Genomic DNA, 14168 nt, shown 5'->3' with positions numbered 1-14168 from the left:
CGTCATTGTCTTAAGGTATCACGGTACGAGCACGTGCTCTTGTAATGTTCGTTGAACCTTATCCTGTATGGCTGGTGGAACGTCGAGGCATTGGTGGCATAAAATCATCATCAGTTCTTGTACCCCTTAGGTTCGCTGATCTTCGCCGTCTTCTACGCAAACTAGGTATCACACCCCCGCCGAAGAGCATATGCATTGCCAAGAAGTGTGAGATTTATTTGTTGATTAACTCTGCGTCTTCTGGGAACGCCTAAAGCAGAAGAGGGGTATTCGAATCAATAGCAATAAGATAAGTATAGTGATCAAATAGAAAATGACGAACGAGGGACCCCCTTTGATATTCGGTCGAGGGGCTGGTCCTGGATCTACCTCGTACGTGGGGTTAATGCGTGTGGGACTTAGGCGGGACGAATGATCGCCGGCTAGTAGGAGTAAATGCACCAAGGATTTAGATAGGTTCGGACCGCACGGAGGTGTAATATCCTATTCCTGTGTGTCTTGTGTGTTATTAATGCTCTTGAAATACCTTTCTCTGGATCTCTAGCACTCTCATTTTTCTATGTGTTACAAGGTGCTGCTGTTCTAAGTCTTGAGCTTCGGTCGTCTCTTGTTCGCCTGCCTTCTACGAAGTGCTCCCCCCCCCTTTATCTACCGGGGGGGAGGCCCTCTAGGGAGTGCCCAGAACGAGAGCATAAGTTCCCGTAAACAATAAATGGAAAACAACCATCATGGGTCTACAGTTGATGCTATAGAGGGTTGAAAATGCGCCCCTCGGACGGTCCCGTTGGTCTTTACGCCCCAACTTTAGCAGGTGTAGGGGGTCCACTGGCCAGCATCTGAGTACCCTCTCATGCCCGTCTGGTCAGAGTAGGACTGACACGGTCTGATGTAACGGGGCGATGGGCGATAAGCCTCGAGCCCATCAAAGATATCTTCGAGCCATCTGTCTCCATGGACCCCACAAAAGGACATGCGATGGGACTCGCCGCATTAATTGTTCCCACACCTTCCTGCCAGGCGGTGGCAAGGACTGATGTACTCAGTACGACAGGCGTGGGTGGGACTGGTTTGCTGTGACCGGCCACGCTCCCCCTTAAATGCAGCATCGGGCCTCCCACCGATCGACACCTCATCGTGGAGCCCTTGCGGGGTCCACCGGCGAGGGGCTTCTCAAGTCCTCGGGGAACTCTAGGTACTCAGGGATCAACTGTTCTTAGCCCCGAGCACCCCCTCTCGGGCCTGGCTCTTCTCGGGTCCTCAGGGAACTCTGGGTACTCGAGAACCAACTGTTCTTGACCCCGAGCACCTCCTCCCGGGCCTAGCTCTTCTCGGGTCCCCGGGGCACTCTGGGTACTCGGGGACCAACTGTTCTTGGCCCTGAGCACCCTCTCCCGGAATTGGCTCTTCTCGGGTCCTCGGGGAACTCTGGGTACTCGAGGACCAACCATTCTTGGCCCCGAGCACCCCCTCCCAGACCTGGCTCTTCTCGGGCCCTCGGGGAGATGGTCCCCGAGGGAGGACGCCATGTGGCACTGCGCTGTCCTGGCCTCGAGACTCGGGAACCCCTGGTTCCCATATCACCGACAGCAACCCCTGGGTCCATCGGTAAGCGATGGCCCAGAGACTGCGGATGGGGCCCTATTTCTTCGAGGCCGATCACAGCATTGGTGCCACGTGGCTTTCTATCGCCCGGTGCCAAAATCTTTGCGGGCCTTTGCAGTTTTTAGGCCCAGGCTCTTGGTATAGCCCAAGGAGGAGGTGAAAGGGTGTGTGCCCTTCAAACTTTCGAGGAAGGTGATGATGAGGGGGGAGTCGCCCCTGGCAACTGCGCGGATCGAGGAAGACGTGCCTCACTTATTGTGCCGAGGAATAAGGCGTTTGAACTCCCTGCGATAGGAAAGGGGAGGGGCAACGGACCGTTACCTTCCCCATCACCAATCTTGCTGTTGCCATTCTTGCCTTTGTCTTTCTTGCGCACTTAAGCTTTTAGTGCACTCTGACTCCAGTCTCCTCCAGCGCACTTCCCACCCCCGAAGATGCCAAGGGCAGGAGGCGACCGTCGGTAAGTGTCGAGTGTCAGCGGCATCCTGAACGATGAGGGTGCGGAGAAGGTTTAAAGCTTATGGTCCCCGCTGGCCAGCGAGGAGCATCGGTGGTGACACCGGCCACCCATCCGCCTGCCCTGCGTAGGCCCGAGCAGATCGTCATTTTTGCCTCCTTCATCACCGCTGGTCTGGTGCCACCGTTCTCGGCGTTTTTTATGCAAGTGCTGGATACTTACGGCGTCCAGCTGGCCCACCTAAGCCCCAATTCGGTGGTGATTCTGGCCGTTTTCGCCCACCTCTGCGAGATGCTCGTAAGGGTGCCACCGTCGGTGGCGTTCTTCCGGCATTTCTTCATCCTCTGAGCGACCGGGAAGAAGAAGGGGTCGGACGACATGGAGGTCGTGGGCTGCTGCAATTTTCGCCTGCGGGAGGGATTCGGTGACGCCTACATCCCGTAGGAGTTACGCGACAAGTGGGACGACTGGCGCCAGGATTGGGTCTACGTCGACGTCAGCCCCCACGACCTCCTTTCGCTACCCCGATCGCTGGCGGAGCCAAACAAACCGATCTGGGAGTCCGCCCCCACAGAGGATGCCCGCCTGCGCCCGGTGCTGAACCGCATCAAAGACCTACGCCAGGCGGGGCTTACCTCAATCATGGTGGTCGCCAATTTTTTGTGTCGCTGGCTAGACCCCCTGAGGGAATGCTCTCGCCCCGCCTGGATGTACACTGGGCCTCGTGACGTGACGAGGACGTGCGTAGATGAGGACGGGAACCTTAACGACGGGGCCCTGGCGGTGTTGCTCAAGGTGGTGACCGGCGTTGAAGACCTTGCCCGGGCGGTCCTGTCACGCGAGGACCTGGCGCTCTGCTCAGACCTGGGCCGGGTGGCTCTGCAAGAGTCAATGCCGGCTTTTGACGCCCAGGGGCCGATTGACCGCACGGAGCACCGAGAGCCCGGGACACTACACATTCCTAGGGCGGACGATGACGGAGGGCGGGGCACTACCGCAGACGACGGTAGGCCGCTGAGCTGGGGCGACAAGGGGAAGCATCCCCGATCATATATCCCCCAACCGTCCTCGTCTTCTTTGTCGTTGTCACCTCCGCAATCCCCGCACCGAGAACCCTGGCCGACGGCTGGCAGATGCTGGGACCAGCTCACAGTGGTCCGGGGGCCAGAGCCTGCCCCCGAAGAGGAGAAGGTCAGAAGCCAGGCCGCAGGCCCCAGAATTCCAGATCCCGCAATCCCGATGGTGGTACCGCGGGCCCAAAACCACGTAAGCTCCCTTTTCCTTCTCGAGCTCGTTTTGCCCGTGTCTTGGCTAGGGGTTAACCTATTTTCGTTCCAGGCCGCCCAAGGACTCTGCAGGAGGTCGGACGTCTCCCGAGCAGTCAGGCCTTGCCCTGTCCCTGAGTCGAGAACCCCGACTGGCTCTTCCCTGAGTCCTCCGACTAGGGAGGAGCCACCGGCTACAGGGGAGGCCGTCGCGATAAGGGTGGCGCTGGCGCAGCCGCCATCGGGGTCCCCAAGCACCTCTGTTGAAAGGGCTCGGAGGGGACCCAGCTCTCGGCCATCCCCTGGCTAGGCCCCGGAACCCCTCCCCAAGGTGCTGGGAAGCGCCCGGGAGGTCATCGGGCGGCTTGAGGTGGCCATTGCGATGGAGTGGGCTGAGTTTGAAGAGGAGCACGCCGCCCTAGTCGATTAAAGGGGCCGGCTGGACGAGGCCCGCAAACTGCTGGAGACCAGCGTGGCCACGGCTCGCACGGCCTACGAAAGGTCCATGCAGGAGCTGGCCGTGGAGTGGAAGGCACTGGAGGAGGCCCGTGAAGAGGCCGTCGCCACACAGGAGGAGGCCGACCGCCTGGGACGGCTCGCGGACGGCGTCGAGGAAGCGCACCGGCAGCTGGCCGCTCGCGAGGAGTAGCTTGCTCTGCGGGAGCAGGAGGTTGCCTCGCGGGAGGAGGTGGTCGGCAAGGGGGAGGAAACATTGCGGTCCGCCCAGGCGGACCTCCGCTGCCAAGCCGGTGATCTCGAGCGCGGCCGCGACGACATTCTCCGTCGGGAGGAGCGGATCGCACTGCGTGAGACGGATGCTGATTTGGCATCGTCAGCGCTTGCCGCCCGGGAGGAGAACGTCGCCAACAAGGAGGCAGGCTTAACTGCCCAAGAGCAGGCCATCGGGGCCCGGGCTGAGCGATTGGAGCAGGCCCGGATCGAGGTGGCTGCCCAACTCTAGGAGGTATGGGCCGCGAAGGACGTCCCTGCCAGCACCGCCGACAACAAAAGTCTTGAAGCTCAGCTAAAGAAAGCCGTGGAGGACCTTAATGCCGTCCACGAAGAGTGGACGAACGTGAAGGCGATGATGCAGGATGTCCTTCGGCGGGCGCGGGACTCCGTGTAGGCGGCCGAGCTCGGGTCCGTGTCTGTGGATTCCCAGGGGCTAGAAACACTAGGCCATCTTGCCCTTGGGTTCTCGGAGATTGCCCGGCGCCTCGAGGCTCTCCCTGCCGTTGTCCAGGAGTTGGCGACCCGGGAGGGGCGTGCGCTGGCCTAGGATGTGGCCGAGCATGTTCTCATCTGCTATCGCAGCAGAGACCCCGCCTTCCCGATGGAGCCAGCTTGGCAAGGCGTGGTGGAGGCAGAGGAGGCCGCCACCCGAGCAGCCGTCCGCGATGTCACCACCGAGGTGGCAGAATTTTTTGTGCGGGAGCCGGGCCCGGGCAATGATAGCAGCGAGGATGTGTGCCCTCCTCCTTAGCCTGTAACAAGTTAGGGGTTTTATTTTTTTGAAAGTTGTAAATATGGGAGTGATTCCCTTCTGAATGGTTCCTTTCAGTATAATAGAAGCCACCCTTGTAATCGAACAACGTTTTGTGCTTGTTCTTCCTTGATGTTGTTTGTACTGATGACCCAGGAGGCATTGGCCAGGCTGAGCACCGACAGTTTACCCTTGGGAACAAGGTTGCCCCGGCCACTCATGTTCGAGCAACGGGACCACCCGAGCATCCAGCCCCCGAGCCCTCGCGTAGGATCCTGTGCTCGAGGCGCACTGCCCCCGGGTGCTCGCGAGTACACGGCTGCTGAGTCAAATAAACACAAACAGACACAAATTTCTTTGCTCAAGAAACGAGTCCACCTGGCACGGTACACGCTATGACCAATGAACGCTTTTCGCCCCGCAACCTCTCAAACAAATAGACCGGAGACGCGCACAGGCGAAAATGCAACCAAGAGTCTCCACAGTTCGGTGGTGTCCGGGGTAGGACATGACAGGCCGAGCACTGACAGCCCGCCCCTGGGGTCTAGGCGGTCCCGACCACTCATGTTCGAGCAGTAGAACCACCCGAGAACCCAAGAGGCTCGGTAGTGCTCGGGGTGCTGCCATGCCGGCCAAGCACCACAGCCCACCATAAAAGACCTAGGTCAGCGATCGCCGCCTGTGCGGTACACCGACTACTATTTGTCTTTGTCGTTCCAGGAAAGCGAACACGAGGGTGGGGTTTTGCGCACGAAAAGATTGCCTCACCGAACATATTAGCTTACGAGGGTTCCGAGAATAACCCGGGAACAATAGTTTATTGCGTATGTATGAACAGAAATTCACATGACTTTGGTGACTTACCGAGTCGGTGTGAGCCTTCCGGCCGACCAGGCCAGGAAAGGGAAGAGCGCTTTAGCCCCCAGGTCATCCTTTTAACACCCGAGCACTGCAAACCCGGCAATGGAACCAGGGGCTAGGTGGTCCCGACCGCTCATGTCCGAGCGGTAGGATTACATGAGGACCCCAGAGGCTCGGCAGCGCCCTGGGCACTGAGGCCCTTGTGCTCGGGCTGCTTGGTTCTTGAGCATTTATCTGTAAGCTTAAAATAGGCAAAGTTTCTTTGCTTGGTGCGCTCTGTCAATGCGGTACTCATTATAGCTTGCTCTCGTTTTTGAATTGCGACCTCTCGAACGCCCGAACCGGCAAAATGTACAGACAGAGATACAACCAAGAGGTCCCATGGTTCGGTGGTGCCCGGGGTAGGACTGACCAGGCCGAGCACCGACAGCCCAACTCCGGGGACTAGGCGGTCCCGACCGCTCATGTTCGAGCGGTAGGACTACCCGAGAACCCCAGAGTCTCGGTAGTGCTCGGGGTACTGCCATGCAGCCGGGCACCACAGCCTACCACAACAGACTTAGGTCAGCAATCGCTACCTGTACCGCATACCGACTAGCATCCGTTTTTATCAGCGGGCAAATGAGAGAGAGTGTAGTTTTCACACATGAGTCAAGCATCTCACCAAGCAGATTAAACATATGGATTCTAGAGGAAAAAACTTGGAATAAGAACAACATGGGCGTATATTAATGATTCGTACAGAAGTGACAAAAATAAATAGCAAGTGCTAACTTATGTGGTTGGTATCATCCCCCGGCCAATTTGGGCAGGGGGAAGGCCCCTAGCCTGGTTGGCCCGAGCACAAACACCCTCACCTATGGATAAAATTTGCGAAGATGCTCGATGTTCCAAGCATTTGGGAGAGGCTGCCCGTCCTCTGTGGCCAACCAAAACGAGCCTTGCCGCGGGGCACCGGTCATGATGAAGGGGCCTTCCCACATGGGGGAGAGCTTGTTCTTTCCTTCGCGTGTTTGAGCGCGTCGGAGAACCAAGTCCCCAACCTCCAGCGACCGGGCCTGGACACGACGCTGATGGTAGCACCTCAGGCTCTGCTGATATCTGGTGGCTCGGATGGCGGCTCGTTGCTGACGCTTCTCCAAGTGCTCGACATCATCGTGTCTTCGCTGTTCCTGTTCGCCCTCTGAGTATGCATTCACACGAGGTGAGTCGAGCGTAAGCTCGGAGGGGAGGACCGCCTCGGCGCCATAGACGAGGAAGAAAGGCGTCTCCCCGGTGGCCCAGCTTGGCGTGGTCCGGTTAGCTCATAACACAGCGGGTAGCTCATCGATCCACCCTTTCCCATGCTTTGCGAGCACGTCGTAGGTCCGGGTCTTGAGCCCCTTCAGTATCTCGGCATTTGCACGCTCGACTTGCCCGTTGCTACGGGGATGAGAAACAAAGGCAAAGCAGAGCTTGATCCCGAGGTCCTCGCAGTATTCCCCGAACAGGGCACTTGTGAACTGGGTGCCATAGTCGGTGATGATCCTGTTCGGGATGTCGAAGCGACTTGTGATGCCGTGGATGAATTGGACCGCCGTGTTCTTAGTGACCTTGATGACTGGGACCGCCTCCGGCCACTTGGTGAATTTGTCGATGGGGACATACAGGTACTCATAGCCCCCGATAGCTCGGGGGAATGGACCCAAGATGTCTAGCCCCCAGACCGTGAAGGGCCAAGACAAGGGGATGGTATGAAGAGCCTGAGCTGGCTGGTGAATCTGCTTTGTGTGGAACTGGCACGCCCTGCAGCGCCGAACCAGCTCGAAAGCGTCCAGGAGGGATGTTGGCCAGTAGAAACCTTACCGAAAGGCCTTCTCGACCAGCATGCGGAACGATGCATGGCCACCGCACTCGCCCGGGTGATGCATTTTAGGAGGACATCGTCCGTGCCACGCTGGTAGAGATCCCCATCTACAGTGGCATAGCATTTGGACTGCCATGCAATCCTCTCTGCAGAGGCATCGTCCTCGGGAAGGATGTTTTCTTTCAAGTACCCTCGGATCTCGTTGATCCACGAGGATTCTTGAGGACTACCGGCAAGCACAGCGCACTCGTCGAGCGGCGGCACCTTAACGGGACCTACCACTGAAGGTGCGGCCTGGGTCCCCTCGACTGAGCACAAGGGTTGCCCTTCATCCTGTTCGACAGACAGGACGGATGGCCGTGTGAGCCTTTCTTCAAAGGTTCCAGCCGAGACGAGCGCCCGAGCGGAGGCCAGGAGGGAGAGGTCATCGGCCAGGGTGTTGTCGCGGTGAGGTATATGCCGTAGCTCCAGGCCGTCGAAGTGCCGCTCCAGCTTCCTGACTTCCGCCACGTACGCGGCCATCTGCAGGTCCAAGCACTGGTACTCTTTGGATACTTGGTTGACCACCAGTTGGGAGTCACCTTTTATAAGCAGCCATCGGATCCTGAGACCCATCGCTGCTCGGAGTCCAGCGATGAGGCCCTCGTATTCCGCCATATTAGTTGCTCGAAAATGCAGCTGCACGATATACTGGAGTACTTCACCTGTCGGGGAGGTAAGCACCACTCCAGCCCCCGCGCCTTTCAGTGTGAGGGAGCCATCAAAGTGCATGACCCAGTACCCGGGTCCATCTTGCCCGGGGTACGCGGGCAACTCTTCATTGTTGATCTCAGGGACCGGCGTCCACTCCGCCACGAAGTCGGACATAGCCTGGCTTTTGATCGCGTGGCGGCTGACGAAGTGCAGAACGAATTCCTCGAGCTCGATCGCCCACTTGACGATACGCCTGGTACCTTCTCAGTTCCACAGGATCGACTCCAGTGGGTATGTGGTCACCACCAAGACCTTATGCGCCTGGAAGTAGTGGCGCAGCTTCCTGGAAGTGATAAGAACTGCATAGAGCATCTTCTGTGCTTGAGGGTATCTCGTCTTGGCGTCTCGGAGGACTTCACTGACAAAGTACACCGGTCGCTGTATCCGGCGGGCCCCGACCGCAGCCTCGCCCGAGGCCTTGTCACAGCCCACGAGCTCAACGCTGTGTTTGGGGCCTGCCGAGGTCCCGAGCTCGATCCCCTGGTCGGGACCGGTCCTGAGTCCTGGAGGCTACTCGGGGGCAACCGGGAGCTCAGACCCAGCACCTTGCCCCGAGAACTCGTCACACTCCACCACCAGCACCATGCTCACGACCTGAGGAGTGGCCGAAACGTAGAGCAATAAAGGTTCGCCCTCGCCGGGGGCCACCAGTACGGACGGTGAGGTGAGATACTTCTTCAAGTCTTGGAAGGCCTGCTCGGCCTCCAGTGTCCAGTCGAAATGACCGGTCTTCTTCAGCAATTTGAAGAGTGGGAGCCCTCGCTCTCTGAGCTTGGAGATGAAGCGCCCTAAGGCCGCCATGCACCCAGCGAGGCGCTGTACCTCTTTGAGCCGAGCTGGGGGACACATCTACTCGATGGCCCGGATCTTCTCGGGATTGGCCTCGATTCCGCGATTGGAAACCAAGAAGCCGAGGAGTTTGCCCGCGGGTACCCCGAATACGCACTTCTCAGGGTTGAGCTTCAGGCGCATGCTGCGGAGACTCTTGAACATCTCGACCAAGTCTTCCAGCAGGGTGGCCTGTTCTCGGGACTTGATCACGATGTCGTCGACATAAGCTTCAACGTTGCGACCAACCTGCGTGTTAAGGGTAATGCGGACGGCCCGCTAGAATGAAGATCCAGTGTTGCTCAAACCAAAAGGCATAGACACATAGCAATAAGTCCCCACTGGGGAAATAAAAGATGTTTTTTCTTCATCCTGCTTGGCCATGCAAATTTGGTGATAACCCGAATTTGCATCAAGAAAACTCAAAATATTGCACCCCACAGTGGAATCGACAATCTAGTCTATGCGAGGTAGAGGGAAAGGATCTTTTGGGCAAGCCTTTAAGGTCGGTGTAGTCGACGCACATCCTTAGCTTGTCGTTGGCCTTAGGGATGACGACGGGGTTTTCTAGCCACTCTGGGTGGAGGACTTCTCGAATGAAGCTGGCGTCAAGGAGCTTGTTTGCTTGCTCCCGAATGAACTCCTGGCGCTCAGGCGCCTGTCGGCGAATCTTCTGCCTCACCGGCTGTGAGTCTGGGCGCACAGCAAGGTGGTGCTCGATCATCTCCCTAGGTATCCTGGGCATATCCGATAGCTACCATGCAAACACGTCAACGTTAGCCCGGAGGAAGGCGACGAGCGTGCTTTCCTATTTGGCATCCAAGTCACCACTGATTCTGGTGACCTTAGATGGGTCTTCGCCTACCGCGACCTCCTTTGTGGGGATGGAGGCGTCGGAGGTGAGTTGGGCTTTGGATGAAGAGGGTCCCGGACTCCCTGGGTGTCCTTCGACCTCAGCTCGAGTGGAGATCAAGGCCGAGTATAGCTGCTCGGTGCAGGAGACGGCACTACCGGTTTCGGCGGGCACGGAGATGGGGCCAGCCGGGCTTAGCATCTTGACTGTGAGGTAGGCGTAGTGTGTGGCCACCATAAACCTGGCGAGCGCCGGGTGCCCGAGGATCGCATTGTAGGGGAGAGGGACCTCCGCGACGTCGAAGATGACGTTCTCCGTCCGGAAATTGTCCCGGCTCCCGAAGGTGACGAGCGTCACTCCATAGAAAGGGAGGGACGGCTTCAGACGCTTCGGAGGCACCTGCAGCTTCTTGAATGCCTCCTGGGACAGGAGGTTCAGGCTTGCACCCCCGTCGATTAGCACTCGGCTGACCTTCACATTGTAGATGGTGGGGGACACCACTAGAGGTAGTTGCCCCACCCCCGCAGTACTCACGGGGTGGTCCGCCTGACTGAAGGTGATCGGGGTCTCCGACCACTTCAGGGGCCTTGTGGCCGTCGCACTCAGGGTTGTTGAGCACACCTCATGCCGCATTGTTTTGATGCAGCGATGAGAGGAGGGCATGTACGCGCCCCCATCGATGAAGGCGATAGTGTGCTCGGGCTCTTGAAATCTGAACTCTTCGTTCTCGGGGGTAGCTTTGTCATCACCACCCTTGCGGTACTCCTCGCGCTCCTTCTAGCGCCGCTCCACGAGACCCTTCACCGACCGGCACTCAGTGAGGTCGTGCCAGTCGGTTTGGTGGATTTCGCACCACTTCCCTGCCTATGGCCTCCCGGGAGCGGGCTTTTTCTTGGCAGCCGCCTGGCGTGTAGTTCTTTGTGTGGCGCCTTCTGCCGATAGGACAAGGGCAGCGTCGCGCTTCTTCCTCTTTTTCTTTTCCCACTTATCAGAGCGGGAAGGACCTGCTTTGTCGACTGCGGGTTGCTCGAGGCGCGAAACGTGCCACGCCCGAGCTTCTGCCGCCTTAGCACACTTGTCGGCCAGCGCAAAAAGCTCCGCAGTGGTCTCGACCTTATGCGTGCCTAGCTTCTCGAGCATCCACTCATCGTGGATGCCCTGCCGGAAGGCAACAATGATGGCGTGGGGGGGTGATCCGCAGGATGGTGTTACGGATCTGGCTGAAGCGCTGTATGAACTGCCTCAACGTCTCTCCCTCCCGCTGCTTCACGGCATGGAGGTCGCACTCCAGACTGGGGCGCGCGAAAGTGCCCTGAAAATTTGTCACAAACTGATGGCACAGATCATCCCAGGAGCAAATAGAGCCTGGGGGTAAGTTCATAAGCCAAGAGAGGGCAAAGCCCCTCAGGACCACATGAAAGTAGTTGGCCATCACCTTTTCGTTCCCACCCGCTGCTTGGATGGCGGTGGTGTAGATCTGAAGGAACTCGACGGGGTCGATGGAACCGTCGTACTTCTCTGGTAGTTCGGGCCGGAACTTCATGGGCCAATTGACCCGGCGGAGCTCGTTGTGAACGCTCGGCAGTCCATGCCGTATCCCTCGGTGCCGGCTATGCCCTTGGGGGGTGAACGCCGGCGCACCGGGGAACCCCAGGGGTCACGGGCCAGCATGGAGGAATCTTGGTCCTCCGCCTCGGCCTCGCGTCGGGACTCGCGGTGGCGCTCGAGGGTGACACGTGCATCCTCGATGGCCCTCCGCTCATTGAGGTGCAGGCGGAGGTCTTGAGCTCCTGTCGTGACCAGGGGGTGGCACTTCGTTTGGAGCCCCCCGGCCGGTTTTGCCACCACCCGAAGATGCTCCGGCTCTCGTTGCACCATGGAGGGAGGTGGCACGGGAACTTTGGGCAAGTACTTGCTGGTGAGCTATGCCCACCAAGTCGACCACCTCACGTAGCCAACGGCCCTCTGGTGTTTCTCCCGCTGCCTAGACAGGCGGGTGCCTAAGGACTGCTTGTGCCGCAAGCAAAGCACTCCCAGGGCTAGCGTCACCGAAGTTGAGTTTACGCCATAACGGCGCCCGGTGTTGTCCGGATGCCGACGTTGCGACAGGGACGATTGCCGCTTGCTGCGGGTTTGGCGGCTCTCCCGCGACGGCCGCAGCCCTGCTGGGCACGGCGCCATTGTCCCCAATGTAGGGAGGTGCCGTACGGGCCAACTGCTGACACTGTTGAGGACCAGCAGGAGCTGGGGCCCTCTGGGCCTCGTTTTCCACTTATTCGCTCGAGTTCGAGTCAGTGCGCTAAAGACGATGTCCGCCCGCCATTTTTCCTGCAAAAAATGAGGTGGATTCAGGGATGCAACCCCCCTACCTGGCGCGCCAGCTGTCGATGGATGAACAACGCAAGCGGGGATCCTGAGGGACCCCCTTTGAGATTCGGCCAGGGGGCTGGTCCTGGATCTACCTCGTACGTGGGGTTAATGCGTGTGGGACTTAGGCAGGACGAATGATCATCGGATGGTAGAAGTAAATGCACCAAGGATTTAGATAGGTTCGAGCCGCACGGAGGAGTAATACCCTACTCCTGTGTATCTAGTGTGTTATTAATGCTCTTGGAATTCCTTTCTCTGGATCTCTAGCACTCTCTTTTTTCTCTGTGTTACAAGGTGCTGGTGTTCTAAGTCTTGAGCTTCGGTCGTCTCTTGTTCGCCTGCCTTCTACAAAGTGCCCCCCCCCTTTTATCTACCGGGGGGAGGCCCTCCAGGGAGTGCCCAGAATGAGGGCACAAGTTCCCGTGAACAATAAATGGAAAACAACCATCATGGGTCTACAGTTGATGTTACAGAGGGTTGAAAATGCGCCCCTCAGACGGTCCCGTCGGTCTTTATGCCCCAACTTTAGCAGGTGCAGGGGGGCCACCGGCCAGCCTCTGAGTACCGTCTCATGCCCGTCTGGTCAAAGTGTGGATGCTGGTTGTACGTGCTCGGATGGAGTCCGAAATGCTGAAGTCTCAGCTTCCTGGTACCACTGTGAACCCCCAGGTGCATCGGGATATTTGGGGTATTGGCTGCTTAGTAGCTCTGTGAAGCTGCCCGCTTGCAATGCAGCAGCCCAATCAAAATCTTGTGTGCTGCTCCAGGTTGGTGTCTGCTACGTGCAATCAATGACATCCTCGTGGTGAGTTGATAATATTGGTGGAGGTGTCTGCGTAGCCTGAGTAGGTTGTGTGAACTGAGGGGGCTAGGAACCCAGTGTTCACTCCTCGGGAGCACGAGCCTCAGTCACCTCCTCGGCTCCAGCACAAGAACGTGTCACATGATGGCCGCAGACGAAGGTGCCTCCCGTGAATGTGCCTCATGAGCACTGGACGAGCGCCTGCTGTGGGAGGCACGGAACGAGTCCATGGCGGGTACATCGTAGCCCCTAGAACGCGGGGCACAACCACCTAGACCATGTATTGCAGACAACAAGCAAGACCCTCTTGTCCTCATGTAGTCCCGGAGAGGGTGTCGATCCCTTCGCGTGGATGACCCACTTGCTTCCCCACATGCATGCTCTGCATGCCTATGCATTTCGTACCCCACTTCGGTCTATAGTTGTTGAGGGTTATGTCAGTAATACGGATGAGAAACTAATAAAAATCGTTATAAGCACAACATCACTTACCACCACATGAAGAAGCCGGACACAATCTTCAGGGAAGGGTCTGGGGGCTGGCGGTATGTTGCCGTTGAGTATTCAACCGGTTCGAGTGGACAAAAGAAGCGGAACGCGCATTCCAGGACTTAAAAAGGTATTTATCATCTTCATTAATTCTTACACCACCTAACAAAAGAGAGGATCTCTTTTTTACATTGCAGCTACCCCGCAAGTCGTAAGCACGGTCCTAGTGGTCGAACGGGAATGCATCGAGAAAAAGGCCAAGATTTGAAAACCTGTTTACTACGTGAGCGAAGTCCTACGCGACGCTAAGCTACGATATCTGCAAGTGCAGAAATTGCTATATGCAGTCTTGATATCTTCCTGGAAGCTACGACACTATTTTCAAGTGCACAAAATCACCGTCGTGATGACGTATCCGCTGAAGGATGTCATACGCAATAGGGGAAGCTACTGGATGAATCACACAATGGGCGGTTGAGCTTAATGAGTTCGACGTAGAGTTTTCACCACGCACAAGCGTGATATCGATAGTGCTTGCAGAATTCATCGCCGAATGGAC

The sequence above is a fragment of the Phragmites australis genome, chromosome 21 (genome assembly GCF_958298935.1).
Source record: "Phragmites australis chromosome 21, lpPhrAust1.1, whole genome shotgun sequence".
NCBI classification, from domain to species: Eukaryota; Viridiplantae; Streptophyta; class Magnoliopsida; order Poales; family Poaceae; genus Phragmites; species Phragmites australis.
Note: the sequence above shows the minus strand (reverse complement) of the source record.